Raw genomic sequence first — 23,149 nt, 5'->3', positions numbered from 1 at the left:
TTAATTTGACAAGTAAGCTGAAAGTTAACCTTCACAGTAATCAATAATCAACATATTTAGTCATAAAAAATCAATGTATTTATTGCAAAAACTGTTCTTTACGAAAACTGTACATATATGTGTGGGTATGTGTACAGATACATATATGAACAATGATGATATGTGTACGCAAGCATAAGATATTCATTCTAGTGTTGACATGTGCCCAAAGAGACAGGTCCATGTATTAAGTTACAGAATAAATAGTTAATTTCCACTTAAATTATGAAAGTATCTAAACTATATCCAGAGAAAAACAGGAGCAATTGTAATTAAAAATAAAAGAATAGAAAATCCAAGAGAAACAATTAGATCTTATACTAAATAAGATAACTACAAGAAAGAACAAAAAGGCTAACTGAAAAAAGATGCTCTGAACAGAAAGAAATATGACTAAAATATTCAAATGGAAAATTAGAAAGTGGTTTAATAACTTTGGCTAACTTTTAATGAAAATGTACTGCACTTCCTGGAATACTCTGATGATGGATAGAAAATGATGAGTAAAACTGTTTCTCAAGTGTGATGTATCTAGGAAATAGATCAGTGAAACAAAAAGAGTAATATCATCACAGCATACAAACAGAAAATTCACATATAGACGCAAAAAAATCACAGTTTACATTGCATTTATGTTTAAAATAAAACATCACTTTTTCACATTCTGAAGAGCCTCCCCCCAAATATGGAAAGAAAAACAAGCCAGGGCTTTAATATTTTTTCCAACCTGGAACAGCTGCAAAAAACAAATCTTGCTGGAGATAAGCTTAGTTATAAATATCAACATTCCCTTTAAATAAGGGAGTCCACTTTTCATACCATCTGCCTCTTTCTAAAAGGAAAAAAAATATGAAAATCACAAACTAGGACATTCCCTTTCAAATAAAGCATTTAAAAATGAATGTAGTATAATGGCTATGAACCGCTCTGAGCCCCTGCCTTTAAACTTGCTTTGTTTAGCTAAGATCAGAAGCTGGGATTTTGTGAAGATAAACAGCTTCTCCCATGAATAAACTACCTAAAGCAGTTAAAGAAAAAAAACATTGTTGTTTTCCAACTTTTTTCCCATTGTTGGCCATAGTCATAATCTCTTACTGAACCATATCTCTCCCTAATATGATCTGAGGGTAATGTTAAGGCATTTTGGTCAGTATCATACTACACCCACGGCTCATTCTGTAACTACAAAAAGGGGTGGGGGGGACCCTACTGCCATTGAGTCAATTTCAATTCATAGCAACACGTAAGGTTTCCAAGGCTGTAAATCTCTATGGAATCAGACTACCACATCTTTCTCCCACGGAGCTGCTGGTGGTTTCAAACCGCCAACTTTTCTGTCAGCAGTCGATCGCTTTAACCACTGTGCCACCAGGGCTCCTTAACTACATGTCACTTTTGTTACCTCTACTTTTCTGAACTTTTTAAGAGCCTGTTCAAATGCTTTCATGTTATCTTCTAGTACAAAATTCTAGTTACTAACAGAATTGGATTTTTTTATGCAGATTTTATCCTCAGCAAAATCCTTCCTGTGCCTCTCTCAACACAGTGGTCTTTTTATACTCAAGTTTGGATTTTATCTTAAAACCTTCTTTCTTCTTTGCCCTTAATTATTTTCCATTCTTCGTTAATGACCTTGTGATTGAACATTTTAATTTTTCGCTGTACCACATCATTACTACTTCAATAATGAAGTCCATAAGCCATGTCTGCTATTTAACTCGTTAAAGCACTCACAAGAAAGAATTAATGTGAGATAGTGCCAAATAAAGTGGTTGAGAGTATACTGAACGTGCCTACGGTAAGAAATATCCAGTATAGTAATAGCGAGATTGCTTGAGGGAAGGGATAAGAAACATAAGGTAGAGAAAAATGGCATCCTCTGCTTTAACAATATCTGTAGTTACCAAACCAAACCTGTTGCCATCAAGTCATTTCTGACTCATAGTGACCCTACAGGACAGGGTCGAACTGCCCCACAGGGTTTCCCACTCAGTGCCGTCAAGTTGATTCCGACTCGTAGCGAACCTACAGGACAGAGTTGAACCGCCCCATAGAGTTTCCAAGGAGCTCCTGGCGTATTCGAACTGCCAACCCTTTGGTTAGCAGCCATAGCACTTAACCACTACGCCACCAGGGTTTCCACACGGTTTCCAAGATTGTAAATATTTACAGAAGCAGACTGCCATATCTTCCTCCCACAAAGTGGCTGTAGTAAATGTTTAGTCAACTCCCTGAATTATAGTGGCAGGATTCTGAAAAGCTACTGAAACAAAGGCACTGTGAAGACCCGACGTATTCATTCTCATTCTCATATTCTCTCTCCTCTTCTTTCTCCCATACACACAAAGTCACACCCATATACTGCAAACAAAAAGAATAAAATTGAATCTTTAACCATATGCAGTTGCAATTATTTTAAGGTGCTAAGACTGCACTTAAATATGACCTTCATAGGAAAAATATACTCTAAGACTTTTTTTTTTTTAATTCACTTCTATTCTGCTTTAGCCACAGACCACCTAAGTCTGTAATTATAGAAAACAAGGTTCCTTTACAAATGGTAAATCATATTTAGTTGCTTTCTTGGAATGCTGTGTCTTCAGTGTGTAAGGAGGGAAGAGATGGAAAGATTTCTTCACAGTAATGGTCAACAATATTTAATCTCAATTAATTAAAATAAATAACCATTTTTACAGCAATCAATATTTCATCCTTTTCATGATTTGATGTAGGCACTCTGCAATAATATGAACAATTAGATTATCAGTGTTGCAACAGAAAAATTATTTTACCTTAGACCTATTATCAACTATTAGGCTTAAAATATTAAAAAGTCTTCTTCATATTAAATTTAGTCTACTGTTTATTTCTGACTCCCCCACCTTCCCCAGAATGTAGTACCATGAGAGCAGGGATATTTGCTTTGTACACTGAAGAATTCCAAACAATAGAACAATGTCTGGCATATAGTGGACACTGAATACATATATTTCAGTAAATAAACAATCTCCTAGATATAGTTTTATTAACCTAAAATATCTATATTTTAGGTTTACTTATTGTAAACATATTCAAAATATTCTGGGTTTAAAATATTACTATAAGCTACCTATCTTTTAAGGAGCCCTGGTGGAGCAGTGATTAAGCACTTGGCTGCTAAATGAAAGGTGGGCTGTTTGAACCTACCAGCCATCCCATGGGAGAAAGATGTGGCAGTCTGCTTCTGTAAAGATCAAGTCTATTCCAATTCAAAGCGGCCCTATAGGACATAGTAGAACTGCCCCATAAGATTTCCAAGGAGTAACTGGTGGATTCAAACTGCCAATCTTTTAGTTATTTAACTACTGTGCCACCAGGGCCCCATCCATAAAAATTACATCCTTGGAAATCCCACATGGCAGTTCTACCCTGCCCTTTAGGGCCGCAATGAGTTGGAATCGACTCAATGGCAATGGGTACAGGTATCTACCTTTTATAAGAACATAAGCCTGATAAAAGGTAGGTTAACTCTTCCTCACTCTAACTTGTTTCCTTTCTGGTTCTGTCACTTTTTAGCTGTTGACCAAGCTAAGCTCATTTTCCATTTTTTAAATGGGAGTAGTAATTATCTCCGATTACGGCTGTTGTAAGGTTAAAATTTTTTTTTTTAAGGTTAAATTAAATAGGTAATTCACATGATGTATTTAGCATGGTGCCTCTTAAACAGTAAGTGTTCAATAAATGTTACCAGTACCATTATACCATGCTGGTTTAATCAATTACTCACTGTTAAGGCACTGCACAGCCCAAACAGACTTTAGGCCAAAAAACAACCTGAACTTGATGAACTCACTTTCATAAAACAATCAATCAATTCCTTTATATTTAATTATAAGAGTGGTCTCAGAATATACCACAGCCTCTAACAGCTTAATTACATATAAATTGTACAGTTTCTGCTATGAGCTGTTTTCCTAACCATCTTCTACCATCAGCTAAGTGATTTCAACAACAGTATCTTTGGATAATTTTAAAGATGCCCAAGTATGTATGCTGATTTATCAGTAAATCCTGGAAACCCTGGATGAATAAAGCTATCACTTACATGCTTCCACTATATATGCAGAATCAGTACTCAAAAATATTTATTGTCCAGAAGGTTTCTGGAAAAAAAAAAAAAAAAAAGCTTAAACACTATACCCCAGTTTTAAAGCCAACACATGAATCCCCGATTTTTGTCAGAAATCCCAACTTATCCTCCAGTCTAAGAAAAAAACCTTCTCAGGTTAACACTTCCACCGTTTCTTCCTTATTCTCACCTCAGGAGTTGTAAGCTCTAGATGTCATTTCTGCTAAGCCTATAAATCACAATTTCTCTTCTATATCCACCACCTGCATTGTGCAGATCAGTACAGCTCCTTCTACTAGAAAAGACTGGCATTACATAAAACATTATATTACTTTATTTAAAAGTCTATCATAAAAAAAATTATTTTCTAAAAGCACTGCATAACCTCATCAGTTTTAGAAAATTTTTCCTGTTATGAAATGATTGTGTTTTTATTATTACAATAACCAGTATTCTTGGGTGGGGAGCAGATTATCTTAGGAACCCTTCTAACGGATACTACATACACAAAATTCTTTAAAAGTACAAAGCAAACCTATTGCTGTAGAGTCAATTCCGACTCATAGCAGCCCTATAGGACAGAGCAGAACTGCCTCGAAGGGTTTCTAAGGAGTGGCAGGTGGATTCGAAGCACTGACGTTTTGGTTTGCAGCTAAGCTCTTAACTGCTGTGCCACCAGGGCTCCTTAAAAGTACATACTTTCAAACTATTTTTGAATTCTAAACAATTTAAAGAAAAAAGCAACTGAGCTTTCCAAAGCAATTACTACAGTAAAATGTGTAACCCGGGGTTTTACAGGTGCCTAAAAGTTGCATGGAGCCCTGGCACCACAGGGGTTAAAAGCTTGGCCACTAACGAAAAGGTTGGCAGTTTGAATCCACCAGCTGCTCCTTGGAAACCCCATGGGGCAGTTCTACTCTGTTCAGTAGGGTTGCTATGAGTTGGAATTGACTCGACTGCAACAGGTTCGTTTTTGTTGGTTAACAGTGCCCTGTCAACTTTCTGCCTCAAATCTGCCTTATCTTATATTTTACTTTGTTGCCATTTCAACTTGCATGTTTCTCCTGAATTTCCCCACCCACCTTCAGTTTAGTGTGGCACACAGGCTCCTTTCCAACCTCACAAAGAAAATATGGGTCATCAGATAAGAATCGCTCACTTTGCAAGCTTGTTCTCACTCATTCTCTCTGTAACACACACACGCACACACACACCAAGCCCACTCACACTCTTAGACATGGACATTATCTGCATCAGGATGTCTACTTTGACCTCAGTGTAAGAAATGTCCCAGCTCCTGCCAAAGCTTCCACTGTGCTCTGGAGCTGACCTCTTCCACTCTTTCCCTATATATTTACCTTTCGTACCTCTCCTTTCCACCTCCTGTCACTACCTTAGTCTGGGGCCTCATCTGAATCACTCTATTAGTATAACTGGTCTCAAGGCTTCCAGTCTTGCTCCCCCCTCAAATTCATTCCCCACATTGCTCCCAGAATAACCACTCACAAATTAAAATCTGATCAAGAAATCCCTCTATGGTTCATTATATCCTTCAATGCTTCACTATGTCCTATATGATGGAGTTCTAACTTCATGCTTTGGTATATATAATCTGACTCCTGCTTCTCTCTCCAACCTCTCTACCTGCCTTTACCCCACATGGACTCCAACTTCTTTGAATTACAAACAGTTCCCTGAAATGACCATGCTACACAACATATTATTGCCTTTGCCCATGCTGTTCCTTTTTCTGGAAATGCTTTTAAATACTTCTTCACCTTATACCGTATCTTATACTCTTAATTAATTCTGTTCACAAGTTTTCCAGTTCTCCTGGTTACAAGACAATATTGCACTTCACACCCCCTCATTTAAAATTACGCAGTTTGCTTCAACCAGTGAATCTCTAAATGCTAGTGCATAATTAGCCACTTTCCTGTCTCTCTGTGCAGTGATCATGGGAACATGTCCAGGTGCAGCCTTGGACATCTTGGCTCACCAAGCTTCTCCACCAACCCATTCTGGACATGGAGTCTGTGTGAGAAACTCTTGTTGTGTTCAGACACTGAGATTTGGGATTGTTACTACAGCATAACCTAGGCTATTCTTAATGATACAAAGGGTCCTCTCTTACAGGAAGCCTTTGCTGACCCTAACATAGTCTGATTTAAATGCCGCTTCTCCAAGTAATGATAGCATTCTATTCAAACTCTCATCATAACCCAACACTGTAGTAAGATGGCTGCTGTAATTATCTGCCTCCCTTATCAAACTGTACTCTTTGAGGGCAGGAACTGCATACTTCATTCCTGTCTCTTCACTGTCTAGCACAGTGCTAGCTTGCAGTAAGGGCTTAAAAGAATGTTTGCTGAATTAACCATTCATTCACTCAAGGGTCAGGTACAACTCTCGTTAGTAGAATAAAGACAGAGCAAAAAAAAAAAAAAAAAAATCCCTGCCTTATTAACAGCTTCATAATTTTTGTGCAGGAGAATGACAATAAGGATGACAAATGAGTATAAAATATATATTTTACTAAAAAAAAAAAAAAAAATTTTTTTTTTTTTTTTTTTTTTTCTAGATACTGATAAATGCTAAGGAGAAAATACAGAACAGGGAAAAGAACAGAAAGTATTATATCAGGGCCAGGTAAGGCCTCACTGAGAAAGTAACCTTCTAATAAGACCCAAAGAAAAGTAAGGAAACTGGTCATGTTGATATCTGTAGGGAAAATCAATTCAGAAGAGGGAATACCAAGTAAAAAATCAGTGAGATGGGAACACGTCTAGCATGTTCAAATATCAAGGGGGCTAGTATGGCTAAGGAGCCCTGGTGGCACAGGGTTTAAGATTTCAGCTGCTAACCAAAAGATCGGCAGTTCAAATTCACCAACTGCTCCTTAGAAACCCTATGTATGGGGCAGTTTTACTCTATACTATAGGCTCGCTGTGAGTTGGAATCGACTCAGTGGTAACAGGTTTGGTTTGGGTTAGTATAGCTAAAAGGAGCTCTAATGGCACACTGATTAAGCACTCGGCAGCTAACCAAAAGCTCAGCGGTTCAAATCCACCATCATCTCCATGGGAGAAAAGACCTGGCAATCTGCTCCCATAAAGATTTACGGCCTAGGAAACTCTATGGAGCAGTTCTACTCTGTCCTACAGGGTCGCTATAAGTCAAAATCAACTCTATAGCACACAACAACCACAACAAGTACGGCTGGAGCAAGCAAATGAAGATGAGAGTAGGTTAGAGATGGCATTAGGGAGATAACAAGGGGCCAGGTCTTACAGAGACATGTGGGCCAATTTAAGAGCTTTGGATTTCATCTTGAGTGAAACAGGAAGCCTGTGAAGAGTAGTGAATAGCGGTGGGGAACAGCAGGAGATGAGGAATGAGGTCAGACATATAATGGGAGTTCATGTTCTTTGATTTTATGCCATATTGCCTCTCCCCACAATACATGTGAAATACTGATATATCAATAAACCAAGATTAGATTAAAAATAATGTTGAATAACTGTTATTTTATGATGACCTAAATCCTCTTTTTTTTTAATCTATTCATTACTTACCACCCAGGGACATTGATTCTAACTAAAATATAATAATATATCATACATCAAGATAGACTATGTAATGTAGCAACATATTCTAGTAGACAATAACAGTAAATGATATAATAAATAGATTTATAGTGCTATGGACCTTGCTTCATTTACTTGAAATTGTCTAAATATCACAAAATAAATATAACTAAAAACATTTCCCCATCGTAATACCACCTTCCATAAGAAAAAACTATGTTCCGAACCCGAGTTCACTGCCAGAAGCAAACAAAACAAGTAAAACAAAGGGGAAAAAAAAAATAAACCACAAATCAAAACACCTTTTGTCAAATGTTAAATTAAATAAACACACCTTGCGTTGTGTCCTTGATGCTGCCAAGTCTGAACTCTGGAGGGCTGCCAAGGGGTAAGAGGTTTCCAAAGGCAAGGTCTTTACAGATGTCTGGATGTGTGCTGTGCTCGCATCCCTAGGAAGTTCAATCCCAGGTATCAAAAATAATACCCTTGGTTGCTTTTTCTTACTGCAGTTCAAAAAAGAATACATGGAAATATTAAGTGGATGATATCCAGTTCCCTAATTATCCACAAAATTAAATCACAGTAACAGCATTTTGCAAAATACTTTTTGGGATGCTAATTCTGTTACACGTTCAATTCAAATAAGTTTTCATGACCAAGTACAGTTGGAAAATGTTGCACACTATGCTGTTTTTTTTTTACAAAGCACATTATCATAATAAAGGCTCTGAGAAATCCTGTAATACAAAAGCCTATTTAAGTTTACTTAACCCAATGTGTCCCAAATTTGTTTGAGTAAAGGCCCTGTTGAACTATAGTAACTAGTAACGTTATTTTTGCAGAAAACATTTCACGAATGCTTCATTGTACGCCTGCTCCTCACTTATCAACAATCTTGGTTTTATGATGTTTCAAATTTACGACAATAGTAAAATATCTACTATCCGTTTTGCATATTAACGACATGACTGGAGTAACGAACATCGAGGTGTAAGGTGAGAGTACCACTAACTGTGATGTTAAGGTTGTGTCAACTTGGCTAGGCCATGATTCTCAGTGGTTTGGCAGTTATGTAATAATGTAGTTATCCTCCATTTTGTGATCTAACGTCATCCTTCATTTTCACATAACGCTATTATAACAACCTGGGTCTTTGGATACTAACCACTTGGGTAAGTGAGGAGTGGGTATACAGCCATTATCTTTTCCTTCAAGGAAAAGTTTGAAATAAATAAGGCAACGGTAGGTATATCCCAAGGCAACTTTTATTCTGTAAAGGTATAGTCAAAGAATTAAATAATTATAGCATATGTTATATTTTAAAAAGTTTGAGAACCACGATTCTAAAGCACCAATCTGCTCCACTGTTTGAAAACCTTAAATGGATCCTTATTGCCTAGAAGATGAAAGCTGCTTTGCATGATATATAAGGGCCTTTTCAATCTGGGCCCAGGAGGCCTTATGCTTCAGCTCCAGCAACTTTTCCCCAAATTTATGCTCTAGCCACTGAATTTCTTACCATTTCTCAACCATAGCATCCTATTGACAGATTGGTGGCTTTGCAATTCTTACATTCAATATCTCAAATTTTACCTACTCTTAGCCTTATCTACGTTGAATCCATTAGCCATCCTTCAAGATCTCACTTTAATACCACTTCCTTTGTAAAATTTATCTCCACCTGCCAGATATATCTTTGATGATTAACTGATTGACATATAAATCACTTACTACATATTGTACATGCTTATCTCTAGAAACACTTAGAGAATTTTGGCATAGAATAGTTAGGTATTCATTAATGCTTCCTGAAAAAGTTGCAGTATTAACTAATTGATTTTTGTCCTTGGAAATGAAATTCTAAAATCTTTATATGGATTTTGTTTCATCTAAGGCACATTTAAGGCACAGAAGCCGAAAAGATAAAATGTGGACTATTACATGTGAAGAATAACAATAATAATAATTCTTGGTTTTAACCCCAAACCATATAAAACCAAAGAGACATTGGGGTAAGTAAAGCATTTAAGGGCAATAATTCAGTAGATTTGGATCCCTTGAATTAAAAAGAAAAGTTTAATTTTATGCACTAAAGTTTATAGTTTAGGGCAGCAGTTGGCAAACTTTTTTTGTAAAAGGTCAGATAATATGTATAGTAGGCACTGTGGGCCAAGAGGCAAACCGAAAGTTATAATTGTGTCAAGGCAATATGCAGTGCACTATTTTGGCTTAAACTGTGTCCCACAAAAAGACATGTTGAAGTCCTAACCCCCAGTATCTGTCAGGGTCACCTTACGTAAAAATACGGTCTTTTCAGATGTAATTAGTTAACATGAGGTTATACCAGAGTGGGATGAGATCTCATCCAATATGACTGCTGTCCTTATAAAAAGAGAAGAGATACGGAGAGACACACAGGGAAGAACGCCACGTGACACGGGAGGAAGAGATGAGAGTTATGCTGCCACAAACCGAGAAATGTCTAGGACTACAAGAAGTTGTAGGAGACAAGGAAGAATCTTCCCCTGCAGCCTTTGGAGAGACCATGGCCCTGCTGACACCCTGAATTCGGACTTCCAGCCTCCAAAACTGTGAGAGAATAAATTTCTGTTGTTTCAATCCACCCAGTTTGTGGTAATTTGTTATGGCAGCCCTAGGAAACTAATATACGCACGGAGCAGCAGCTGCAAAGCAATGAGGGTGCCACATGTCTCTGCTGGGTGGCGGAAATGGTTTGCACTCAACAACTAACCTAAAGATTGGCAGTTCAAACCCACCTAGCAGTGCTGTGGAAGAAAGTCCTGGTAATCTGCTTCTGTAAAGATTAGAGCCAGGAAAACCCTATGGAGCAGTTCTATTCTGCAACACATGGGGTCTCCATGAGTCGAAATAAACTCAACAGCAACAGGTTCGGGCTTTTTTGCTTTGTTTTGTTTTGATTTTGCAACTACTCAACCCTGCTGTACAAAAGCAGCAATAGATAACACGTAAACAAATGTGTGGCTATATTCCAATAAAACTTTATTTATGAACAATAAAATCTGAATTTTCATATAATTTTCATGTCACCAAGTATTATTTTGATTATTTGTTCAACCATTTTAAAATGTAAAAACTACTCTTCATTCATGAGTTGTACAAAAACTGGCAGCTAGCCAGATTTTGCCCATTGGTCAGAATTTACTGACCCATTTAGATATATTTATATCTATTAGTACCCTTGGATTACCAGATTTTACCTCTAGCATAAACAAACCAGAAGATCTCAAATTTTTAATGAAATCTAAATTGTTACTGAATTCATTTTTACATTTTATATCTCTTAATGCAAGCAAGTTTTTACTTTTTCAGTCAATTTTTAACTAGACTTAACATAATTATTTAGAGTTACCTCTATACTCTAGGAATCTAGTGCATTATCATTCGTTTTGCTACATTTTTTTTTTAGATCATGGCTTTTGTGTTCAAATTGCATTATTATTCAGTTGGTTTGTGTACATCTTAGTTTTTGTTTTCCCCCCAAAAAACAAGCAGCGTAGTTTGGTGTCCTTTATAAACTTAGGACTGGTTTTCTGTTACCATCACATAAGAAATACAAACTACAAAGGGGGAAAAAAGTTCTAAAAATGTTGCTGTTGTCTTCTGGCATTTAACACTGCAAAAAAGAACTGAGACCAACCTAATTTTTGTTTCCTGATAGTAACATGCTTTTTTTTTTGGATATGTGAAGGATATTTTAAAATCATTATAATTTGTGTGTTTTTTAGCTATCGTGTCTTACTAAGAAGAGAAGCCCTTTTATCTGCATTTATAGTTCTTTTCCAGCTCAGGAAATGATCAGTTCTCTTCTTTAGAAACAATTATCTACCTTCTGGTTTCTTCTTTGGCAACTTCAAATATCTATATGGTGAAGTTCATACTTTGTCCTCCATATAACATGAGCTTTTTACGATTTTCTAAATTCTACTAGGAGAGATTCTCAAATCTTTTCTCCCCACTGATTAAACTTTCTACAATAATACGGGTAACACTGGGAAGAATGGGAATTCTAGAGCACCCAATTGTGCTCATGAGGAACCTGTCCATAGATCAAGAGGCAGCTGTTCGGACAGAACAAGGGGATACTGATTGGTTTAAAGACAGGAAAGGTATGTGTCAGGAAAGGGTTGTATCCTTTCACCCTATCTATTCTATCTGTATGCTGAACAAATACTCTGAGAAGGTGGACTATATGAAGAAGAACAGGGCATAAAAAAGGATTAGAGAAAGACTCATTAACAACCTGCGTTATGCAGATGACACAACCTTGCTTGCTGAAAGTGAAGAGGACTTGAAGCACTTACAGATGAAGATCAAAGACTACAGCCTTCAGTATGGATTACACCTCAACATAAAGAAAACAAAAATCCTCACAACTGGACCGATAAGCCAATGCTAAACAGAGAAAAGACTGAAGTTGTTAAGGATTTCATTTTACTTGGATCCACAATCAACAGCCAAGAAAGCAGCAGTCAAGAAATCAAAAGATGCACTGCATAGGGCAAATCTGCTGTAAAGGACCTCTTTAAAGTGTTGAAAAACAAAGATGTCACCTTGAAGACGAAGGTGCGCCTACCCCAAGCCATGGTATTTTCAATCGCATCACATCCATGCGAAAGCTGGGCAATGAATAAGGAAGACCAAAGAAGAACTGATGCCACTGAATTGTGGTGTTGGCGAGGAACATTGAACAAATTTGTCTTGGAAGAAGTACAACCAGAATGCTCCTTGGAAGCAAGGATGGAAAGACTGTATCTTACATACTTTGGACATGTTGACAGAAGGGATCAGTCCCTGGAGAAGGACATCATGCTTGGTAAAGTACAGGGTCAGTGGAAAGGAGGAAGACCGTTCACAAGATGGACTGAGACGGTGGCTGCAAGAATGGTCTCAAGCATGACAACAACCGTGAGCATGGTGCAAGACCAGGCAGTGTTTCATTCTGGGGTACATAGGGTTGCTATGAGTTGCAACTGACACAACGGCACCTAACAACAACACCACCACAATAATACCAATTTTGCTCTTTACTGCATCAAATATGGATTTTTAATCTGCATTGTGGAAGGAAGAATAACGGCCAACAGATGTCCAAGACCTAATTCCCAAACCCTGTAAATACCCTACATGGCAAAATGGACACTGTAGATGTGATTAGCTAAAGAGCAGTAGAATAGGGAAATCATCCTGGATTATCTGTATGGGTCTTGAAAAATGGATAACCTTTCCCAGGTGTGGTCAGAGGAAGATGTAACTACCAAAGAATGGTCAGAGGGATGCAATGTTACTGGCTTTAAAGATGGAGGAAGGGGGCCATGACCCAAGGAAGTGGGTAGCCTCTAGAAGGTGGAAAGACAAGGATATAATTCTCTCCTAGAGCCTCCAAAAAGGAATGAGCCTTGCTGACACCTTGACTTTAGCCCAATGAGATCCACATAAAACTTCTGAACTACTGAACTGCAAGATAATAAATTTGGGTTGTTTTAAGTCACTAAATTTTTGGTAATTTGTTGCAGCAGGAATGGAAAACTAATACATCTCTCAAATTCTTAGTTTCTTTGCCATCCCTTTGGAGTCCCTCACTAACTTCCTACTGCCATTTCATCACTCTAAGTCTTATATGAAGTTCTTCTAACCACAGAGCCCATGTATTTTTGCATATGTTAGATGTCATGGAATTTCCTGAAATATTCTTCTTTGGTTTAAACATATTAGATTTTCAGAGGTGTGATGCTGTCACTAACTGCTAGTAAAGTGGCAAGGATGAGCATGAATTAAATTCCTGGAAATGGATCCAGGCTTCATCTTCCCACATCTCCAAGATCCTCACTGCCAGCCACTTCTGTGGAACTTCCTCTCTCACCCTAGCCACCCAGAGTTAGGCTAAAACACCCCTGTCACCCAAGGCCAGGTCATCAAGAACCAGCCACAGGCTCATGAGTCTGCACAACTCCCACCTTCAGACCAGCCCGTCTCTCTTCTTCTAGCCTCCTTGAGATAAGTCACACTAACTGCCCGTGGAGCCTTGCTCTGTCACCCAGCTACCCAAAACTAGTTCCTCATGAGTTAGGACTCCGTCTTTACGACTGCCTGGGTAGCCCTCCTCTGAATTAGCCACTCCAAGCCCAGTCAGAGTCTCAATGCCCCTTATGAGTTCGTTAATTCTCTATAACGGCTCACGAAATTCACAGAGACTACTGCTTATAACTCACCCAAAAACCCAAACTCATTGCTGTCGAGTTGATTCTGGCTCATAGCAACTCTACAGGACAGAGAATAACTGCCCCATAGGGTTTCCAAGGCTGTAATCTTTAAGGAAGCAGACTGTTACATCCTTCTCCCTTGGAGGGGCTGATGGGTTCAAACCACCAACCTCTGGGTTAGCAGCTGAGCACGTCAACCAACATGCCACCAAGGCTCCTTCCCCTATACTTACAGTTACCCATTTATCATAACCAGAAAGGGTTTAAGTGAATAGATGCATCAGACAAGGTCTGGGAGAGTTCCCAGCATAGGGCTACCCTCTCTCGTTCATGGATCCAGGAGAAAGAGAGGAAGTTCCAAGGCCAAGGGTTCCTCAGTCACTGGGACCTTAGTGAATATGCAATGACTGGGATCTTAAGGTATAGTTATGACCAGGGCTTAAAATTGGTTCTTCTGGTTCGGTCATGGCCAAGGAAACAACACCAGAACAGACTCGAATTTTTAGAATTTGGTGAGGTGGAACGGTAACCAAAATGCGAAAAATTACTGGTGGAAGGCCTGCTAGAAATTTTAATCTCTCTTTTAGAAAACAAGGGTAGCACAGGCACTGCATAGCCACCAAATCTCTTGCTTGAGGGATTCCGAGCAGCATGGGAAACAGAGGTTCACCACTCAAAGATGGCGGCACAATGGGCCGCTTTCAAAGTGTCGCTCACCATAGTCCTAGCAATAATCCAATCTCACATATTCATTTCCTCAAAGGACTCACTGTGCTTCTTCCGCGTTTCCCATTCCAGAGTTTCAACCTATAATTTTTCCCATTCCGATTACCACTCTGGATCACCCAAATTGTAAAAATTCAGGTCTGTTCCAGTTTCGCTTTGTTGGCCATGACTGAACCGGTTCAAAGCCCTGGTTTTGATCACTCCAATCAATGAATAAGCAAGACTACATCCTGTCCCCTCCCTTCCTGAAGTTAGTCCAGCAGGTGTGGATCCTGTGTAGCACCTATTGCCTGGTTATTGTGGAAAACGAAGAGCACCTTAATTGCTCTATTTTCAGACACCTGAAACAAAGGCCAAACCAAGTTCTTAGTCCTACACAAGAGGTATGCCTCCAAGTCTTCTGTTGCTTTCCTTTTCCTTGGTTTGGCGGGTTTTCCCCCACTTTATTCATTTTCAAATGCTAAATTTATGTAGACTATCTTGGTACTAAAAAAGACTTTATACATCATTTAGTCCAGTGTTTTCCAAATGTGTGTGTGGTGGCAGGACTGGAAAGCAATGTTGAGGGAAGGAGAGGAGACAAAGAATGGGCCCTTAGGAACAAAAACAAAACTGAATCAGAAGCTGGGGGGTTCTTTTTCAAATTATACCTTCCCATTGTGAAAAAATATGACATGCCACTGCCCAGAGAGATTCAGTGCTGTACTGAGTCACTGTGCCTAATGAAAATGTAGTAAAATGCTCAGGCATATTGTTCTAGTTCAGAAAAATGTTAGAGAGCAATAAATCGTCAACCCTTTCTTTTAAGAGATAAGGAAATTTTGATGCCTGGAAATATCATATAACCCAACAAACCTACTGCTGCAGCCAAGTCTAGAGCTTTCAGTCCAGTCAACTTCTGCAGGTTATAAGCTATACTATACAATCAGGACTTTGCCAGAGATATCCACATAATTTATTACTGTGCACCCTGAAATATTTGAGTCATACTGTTAATATTTAAATTTGTAAAACAAATTATCTTTGGATTATACCATCTTCCTTTAATCTTTGCCAAAATTAAAGTTGTTCAATATAATTAACCTGCAATTTTTGTAACTACTTCAGCACATAATACTACTATAGGAGAACTAAGCTACTTTATTCCTCTTGTCATTCTCCATGAGCACTGGTTTGCAAACCCTGCAATTTACAAGAGTCTCTCATTTATGAAATCGTCTTCATCTTTCAAATAACAAAGTCCGCTAAACCCCAAGTACAGAGTATTTATCTTTCCATTGTTTAACATTTTAAAAATTAAGAGGGAATCTAAGAAATCATCTTTTCTTTTTCATGAAAATATATATATCTCATTGGGGACAGTGGTGGTTTAGTGGCAGAATTCTCACCTTCCATGTGGGAGACCCAGGTTCGATTCCCAGTCAATGCATCTCAAGTGTAGCCACCACTCATTGGTCAGTGGAGGCTTGTGTGTTGCTATGATGCTGAATAGATTTCAGCGGAGCTTCCAGACTCGGAAAAAAGGCCTGGCAATCTACTTCTGAAAAACCAGCCAGTAAAAACCTTATGGCTCACAATGGTCCAATCCCATTGCGCATGCAGTCACCACGCGTTAGGAGCTGACTGGACAACAGCTAACGACAACGCCACCTCACTCTATTGCTGCAAAGATACTTAATACTTCTACCACATAATAATCCAAAAAACCCAGTGCAGTCAAGTTGATTCCAACTCATAGTGACCCTATAGGACAGAGTAGAACTGCCCCATAGAGTTTCCAAGGAGCGCCTGGTGGATTCCAACTGTCGACCCTTTGGTTAGCAGCCGTAGCACTTAACCACTATGCCACCAGGGTTTCCAAATATAATACAGGATCAAATTATGCAAAAATGCATGAATAAGATAGCTCTAGGACTGTATATTTATGTCTTCAGTAAGAAATATCTCCAGAATATCAAATATAATAAAATAGGTGTCCATATTTTCCATTAATGTCATTTTAGTTATTCTGGGAGAAAATATATTTTTTTTTAATAAAAAAAAAGAACCTATATTCTAAGCAGTATTTTTTTTTTTTAAAGACCTTCACACTTAGAGTAAAATCTATTGATACCAAAAACATGGATACGCATAAAGACTAGAGGGAAATCTCCTTTGTGGCCTAGCCTCATGTTTCTATGTAGGAGAACTTCTACTGGAAGTTGGAGATGCTTTTAGAGTTTGAGTGGGGGAAGAAAACTTTTCACTGAGCTGGTGAACTTTTCCATTACTCAATATTTAGCATCCCTGAACTTCAAGGTCCCAAAAGTTAGTAGCATCTCCTCTAAATACATTATGATAATTAAACACGCCCCACATATTTTAAATGGCCCAGAGGTATCATCCAGAATTGAAATCCAGAGCAGTTGATTAACAGCCCTACCCTCAGACACCACCCCTTGTTCATAGCTTCCCAACAGGAGAGTTGCCTGATTGGTGGCTGAAATTTATTATAAACCTGTAAGCACTAGAGGTTTTGCCCTCTCTTGCCTCCCTCTCTGCTATGGACCATGGAGAGCAGTGATTCTGGGTTACTGTATCAGTTCCGCAAACTGAAGTTTTTTGTCAGTTGGACTAAAGTCTAGGCCCTGGGAAAGGAAGCAGAGATGGAAGGGTCCAGGAAGCCGTAGTATTCATTTTTGGTCCCCCATCCCCAAATCAGCTCATTAGTAACAAAGCTGATATTTCAAACACCATGTACCTGTTCACAAGCTCAGGAGGGGAAAGAAAGGGAAAAAAGTGTTATGGAAGACGCTTCAAATGCTCTTTAACCAGAACACAAAATCAATTAAGGGTCCAAAGCCTATTGCCATCGAGTCAATTCTGACTCATAGCAACCCTATAGGACAGATGAGTGGTTTTCCATCTTCATTTTTAAATAGCCCAACGATAAAAGGGAAATTCAAAAATACTTTAAACCGAGTGACACTGTTTACATATGTTTACAAATTCAAATTACAGACAGATAGATTAAAAGTATAATCAATAACCATTTATATATGTGTACATCATTATCTCAAAAGTACTTTCACAACCAATTATCCCTTGTTACTTTTTTAAGGGCACATATTGGTAATCCCATTTTACAGATGAGAAAACAGTCATGAGGGTAATTGCCCAAAGACAAACATTTCATATCCCTGCCTGTTTACCGACTTCTAGGCCAACGTTCTTCGGAGGGTTAACAAGCAGCACACATTGTCTTCCTGGGAATTTACATTGTACACCTGGCCAAGGGAAGTAAACGCAGACTTTCAGCTCCTTTGTGTTTTTTTCTCTGTAATGTTTGTTCTGCTGAATCATTTAGGGCCACACGATATAAGCAAAGGAGAGGAGGAGATTTGAAATGGTTATCCGTGGTTACCATCTTATAGTTATTAAATACAGGCCAAGTGTAGCAAAAAGGTCTTGGAAGGCGCAGTATCACCTCTCTTCACAGAAGGGTCTCCAAAAAGGAGATCATATATTTGGGCCCCACCAGTAATGAATTGGAGGCCTGGTGGTGCAGTGTTTAAGAGCTTGGCTGCCAATCAAAAGGTCAGCAATTCGAATGCACCAGCCGCTCCTTGGAAACTTTATGGGGCAGTTCTACTCTGTCCTCTAGGGTCACTATGAGTTGGAATCCACTCGATGGCAACAGGTTAGGTTAGTAATGAATTGCCTCAGCTTCCTGTGGAAACTGACTGATCCGAAAAGAGCAGCAGCAAGAAAAATAACTCGTTAGAAGAAACCTGATTGCTTCATCCCCTTTTCCCTAGCCACCTACATGGACACCAAGGTTTGTGGGCATAGGGATTCACCAAGCACATAAAATTACCCCTCCCTCAATAAAGGCATTCCTCCTGCATGAAACTCCACTCTAAACATTTTGGTCTGCAGATACTTATTCATTAATAAGGGCAGAGGAAGACGCAGGGAAATGGCGGGGGGCACTACGGAAAGCGAGGTCAGTGATGGCACTACACAACCCAGAAAGAGAGGGACGTTTGGACAAACGGCCTCAGGTTAACTGACAGCACAAGGGAGCCAATCCCTGGCCGAGTGCAAGGCCTGGGGGGAGGGCGGGACTAATGTTTCCAAGGCCCAGCAGCCGGAATGAGACACGCAGGCAAGGCGGGAACCGCGCATCCCTTAGCAACAGTGGCGGCCACGCCCACCCTCGCGCGAACCCCGCGCCCGCCATCCCCCGCCCCCACAGCGAGCGCCCTGCAACCCCGGGGAAAAATTATCGTAGTATTGGGTTTCCTAAGCTCTGGGCTCCTCTTCCAGAGCCTCCCTACGCCCAGCCCACACAAGTGCCGATCGTCTCCTAAACGCTTTCGGGGCTCGCTAAGGAGGTGCGCCCACTTTCAGACCCGGAACCCGAGCTTCCACGGCAGGGCCTCTCTAGCCCTCACTCTCTCACGCAAACACACACACCTCAGCTCAGCCAAGGCAAGGGCCGACAAACTTCGTGTCCAGTTGGAAATGTTGCTGTCCACGGTCCTGTCACTCAGAGGCAGGGGCGGGACGCGTCAGCCGCACACTCCTACTCCCAAAGGGCGGTAGAAAAAGAGGCGGAGTTCGGCAGTCAGAGGCGGGGCCAGCCCTCAGCCTGTTCTCCGATTGGTCGGATTCTCTCCCGCCTTCCGCGCTTTCTGGACGCAAGCGCGCGGGGCCTATGGCCTCTTCTCTCCTGTGACGCGAGACCAGGCGTTTCTCTCCAGGACATGACAGCTGTCCCAGTTGGTTTCCTAATCTCCAAAACGGAGTAATATCTATCTCACAAAGTGACTATGGAAATGAAAAAAGAGGTACTGTAACTTGTTTTATGAATATGAAACCCCAAAACACATTTTGATTATTGAACCCTTTCCACCTTAACGCACACTCTAATCCACACTCTCAGGGGTCTGTGTGTATTTGAAATATGGACTGTCTCTGGAAAAATGGTACTTTGTTGGTTCATTTAGCAAAAAGTTGGGTTTTTTAATATATTAATTTAAACTTTAGCACTAGATTAACCCGTTTAAGAATGGTCATTCCTGAAACGTAACCAATAGCTAAGGTTTGGGGGATGTGTTGAGGAAATGAGTACACAGTTTTTTCAGGTGTAAAATGGGAATGAGATATTAGGCCTGGCAATCTCCTCCGGTAAAGATTACAGCCAAGAAAACCCTATGGGGAAGTTCTATTCTGTCACATGGGTCACTAAGAGTCAGAATCTACTCAGTGGCATCCAACAACAACAAATTCTTGCAACACTCACTAAGAGATATTATCCATAGCTATGCAGCTTAGGGATGTTGCATTTACTCAACCATTGAACATATGTATGAACACCTACAGCCCTTAATTCTATATGATAGTAAACTGAATTTAAAATTCCTTAAAAAAATTATACCACTTCCAATTTAATTTTTCTCTTACTCAAGTATAAGTTACATTAATCGAGGCCAGCCCACCCTATTTTTAAAAAGATCTATTGGAAAAGGAAGTAGCATTCAAAATAACTGAGACAAACATAAATAGACTAACTAGAAGGTTCTTTGAAATTTCCCAGGATATTATGTCCAGGAATCAAGTCCAAAATGTGATTTTACTTCCAGCTTCCTAAATTATTTAGCTGGTGTTCTGTGGGGTTTTATTTTATAATAAATAAAGAAATGCTCAAGTTTATTATGCATAAACTCATTTAGTTTATTGCAAGGTCCTGGTGGTACAATGGTTAAGCATTCGGCTGCTAACAAAAAGGCTGATGGTCTGCATCCCACTTTGAAATGTGGCGTCTGGGGTCTTAAGTGCTAACAAGCGGCCATCTAAGATGCATCAATTGGTCTCAACCCACCTGGATCAAAGGAGAATGAAGAACACCAAGGTCACACGATAACTAAGAGCCCAAGAGACAGAAAGGGCCACATGAACTAGAGACTTATATCATCCTGAGACCAGAAGAACTAGATGGTGCCCAGCTACAACCGATGACTGCCCTGGCAGGGAGCACATCAGAAAACCCCTGAGGGAGCAGGAGATCAGTGGGATGCAGACCCCAAATTCTCACAAAAAGACCATACTTAATGGTCTGACTGAGACTAGAGGAATCCTGGCGGTCATGGTCCCCAAACCTTCTGTTGGCCCAGGACAGGAACCATTCCCAAAGACAACTCATCAGACATGAAAGGGACTGGACAGTGGGTAGGAGAGAGATGCTGATGAAGAGTGAGCTAATGATATCAGGTGGACACTTGAGACTGTGTTGGCATCTCCTGTCTGGAGGGGGGATGGGAGGATAGAGAGAGTTGGAAGCTGGCAAAATTGTCAGGAAAGGAGAGACTGGAAGGGCTGACTCATTAGGGGGAAAGCAAGTGGGAGAATGGAGTAAGGTGTATATAAACTTATATGTGACAGTCTGACTTGATCTGTAAATGTTCACTTGAAGCTCAATAAAAGTTAATAAAAAAAAAAAGGCTGATGGTTTGAACCTACTAGCTGCTACTTGGAAACACTATCAGGCAGTTCCACGCTATCCTTTAGGGTCGCTATGAGTTGGAATCGACTCAGTGGCAGTGAATTTAGTTTTTCATGGCAAGACACACAGGAAAAACCACAATAAATTTGATTAGAACCAGAGAATCAGAACAATATAAAAACAAAACAAAACCTGTTGTCGTCTAGTTGATTACAACTCTATAGGACAGAGTAGAACTGCCCCAAAGGGTTCCCAAGGCAAAACACACTGGTAAGCCATAATAAATTCAATTTGGAGCAGAGAATGAGAACATATAAACTTAGTCCAATAGTTAGAGTCCAAATCTGTAAACTTCAGGCATTTATCTTTAACAAGTAGTCTCAGGAGGAAGGCTTGACCATGACTCGTGCCCATGAGTACCTTGTAGCTGGGGTATGAGGTTGGCAGCAGTGGGCAAAGTCTTTGTCTCAGAGAGTGTCAAATTCCAGAGAAGACCTTCTGCTTCTGCCTACTCTCATTGAGTGACCAGAAGTCCAGAGTATATATGTGATTTTCTTATCTGGACTTGCACACTAAAGAGCAAGTGATGTCATGACTAATAAAGATTAGTATGTACATCATCTCTTCAAGATCAGAAATTAGGGAAGTTGTTTAAGATTTACTGTGTCTCAAGGCTGACTTATAGATATTTAGCTGTATGTTACTTTTTTTTTTTTTAATCACAGCATACAGGTGCAAGGCCAACTTAGAGAGATTGTTTACAATATACTTCTGTTTCTTAGGTGATTTAAATTCACATTATGAGTGACTTATTAATATGTGGTTTGAGAGCATTACAGAAGTGTGCATAACACCTGGTTACCAGTTTCTTCTCAGAAACAAAGGTAGAGTTCAAAGAGATTACTTTAATACTCTATCTTAGTCATCTAGTGCTGCTATAACAGAAATTCCACAAGTGGATGGCTTTAACAAAGAGAATTTTATTCTCTCACAGTCCAGTAGGCTAGAAGTCCAAATTCAGGGCACCAGCTCCAGGGGAAGGCTTTCTCTCTCTGTCAGCTCTTGGAGGAAGGTCCTTGTCATCAATCATCCCTTGGTCTGGGAACATCTCAGCACAGGAATCTCAGGTCCAAAGGACATACTCTGCTACTGGTGCTGTTTTCTTGGTGGTATGAGATTTCCCTGTCTCTCTGCCTGATACTTTCTTTTATGTCTTAAAAGAGATTGGCTTAAGACACTATCTAATCTTGTAGATCTCGTCAATATAACTGACACTAATCCGTCTCATTACTTAGTAGTGATAGGATTTACAACACGTAGGGAAATCACATCAGATGACAAAATGGTAGAGAGTCATACGATACTGAGAATCATGACCTAACCAAGTTGACAGATTTTTTTGTGGGACACAATTCAATCCATGACATACACTTAACCAGAATTTTGCAGGGGTAGAGGGGAGGGCTTTAAAATACCAAAAATGCTCTGTCATCTTATAATAAACCAATATCCAATAAAGTTTATCTTGTCAGATATGATAATAGAACAAAAAAATCTGTGAAGTACCTTGAGATTAAATTAAAATTTTTTTCCAGACTGCGGTATAATTGTTTGAATAAAAGAAACACTTTCCAATTGCAAATAATTTTATTCTCTTGACCTGATGAATTTCCACATTCTTCTGAAAGCTTGCTAACTATGAATGCCTCCGTACAAAAATTTCTTGATTTGTTTGACTTATGATCCCAATTATATTTCTTTAATCTTTTAAAAATATTTGGTTTTAGACTAAAAAGAAAGAGCTATGACTGTATATTAATAAGTACATTATATAAATAAATACTGTAAGATTTAAATAAAAGTAGTGAGTATATTTATTTGAATCTTTTTTCAATTTCATATTCAAATAAGTACAGCAAATGCGTTGTTTGAATATCTCTAATATATAAGAGATTATACA

At 39.3% G+C, this 23,149-nt stretch overlaps 1 protein-coding gene across 2 annotated transcripts in view; it reads right to left on the bottom strand.

The window, feature by feature from the left end:
• The window catches only part of TRIQK (triple QxxK/R motif containing), a 74,038-nt gene extending 54,783 nt beyond the window's left edge, over window positions 1–19,255 (bottom strand). The window contains exons 1-2 of one of the 2 annotated variants that reach the window (XM_049854004.1): window positions 19,161–19,255; window positions 8,069–8,237 (exon numbers count right to left, since the gene is read on the bottom strand). The gene's annotated coding sequence lies outside the window, so the exon portion shown is untranslated. Of the gene's footprint in view, window positions 1–8,068; window positions 8,238–19,160 lie in introns of those variants that run through there. The other variant, XM_049854003.1, reaches the window with a different exon arrangement.
• Window positions 19,256–23,149: the final 3,894 nt, after the last annotated feature.

This window comes from Elephas maximus, chromosome 15 (assembly GCF_024166365.1).
Source record: "Elephas maximus indicus isolate mEleMax1 chromosome 15, mEleMax1 primary haplotype, whole genome shotgun sequence".
Taxonomy (NCBI): Eukaryota; Metazoa; Chordata; class Mammalia; order Proboscidea; family Elephantidae; genus Elephas; species Elephas maximus.
This window is presented reverse-complemented; position numbering and strand designations above follow the sequence as displayed.